General features: G+C 49.2%; 1 pseudogene; it reads right to left on the bottom strand.

Moving 5' to 3' along the window:
• LOC107687481 (serine/threonine-protein kinase 10-like) overlaps window positions 1-723 on the bottom strand; it is a 21,253-nt pseudogene that overhangs the window by 19,387 nt on the left and 1,143 nt on the right.

Consider the following 723-nt stretch of genomic DNA (forward strand, 5'->3'; position numbering starts at 1 on the left):
ATAAAAGCAGCCTAACAGGGAGGCAAGGATCCCCCGGGAGTGGAGGACTTGACCCTCAGAAATGAGAGGGGAACTCAGACGCTCACCCTGGGAGTAGCGTGCTCATAAGTGACCCTCTAGAGTGAAGGGAGCAGTGCCGATCTTAGACTTCTGGGGGCCCTACGCAAAACTGTGTCGGGGGGTGGGGGGGTTTATGTAGAAAGGGCGACAGGGCACCGCATTAACCGAAATGATCATTCATGTTTTCATAACCGCTGGCCAAATTCAAAAACGAAACTAAAATTAAATCGTCTTTGAGAGCAAGGGGTGCCCCCTGGTGTTTGGGGGGCCCTACGCAGCTTGTGTATTTTGCGTATAGGGAGGATCGGCTCTGGAAGGGAGTACAGCTAACTCAACCATAAGAACTCACAGAGCTCCAGGGAATGGAGGACTCGACTCTCAGAAATAAGAGGGGAACTCAGGCGCTCACCTTGAGAGCAGCATGGGTCTGTGTCAGCTGCGTCACACGGATATGCTGTTTCCGTTCAGATCCAATCACAACAATGTAGGAAACAGATCTGGCGTGACGCAGCTAACACAGAACAGCATATGTTGTTTACGTCCAGCTGATACTCTCTAAAATGGCGCTACAGGGTGATGCGGAGGAGACAAATTGTTGAATAAAGTTTTTTTTTTTTTTTTTGCTTTTGCGCACATTCTCGTAGCTTCGTAAAATTACGGTTG

This window comes from Sinocyclocheilus anshuiensis, unplaced genomic scaffold, assembly GCF_001515605.1.
Source record: "Sinocyclocheilus anshuiensis isolate Anshui unplaced genomic scaffold, SAMN03320099.WGS_v1.1 scaffold205, whole genome shotgun sequence".
NCBI lineage: Eukaryota > Metazoa > Chordata > Actinopteri > Cypriniformes > Cyprinidae > Sinocyclocheilus > Sinocyclocheilus anshuiensis.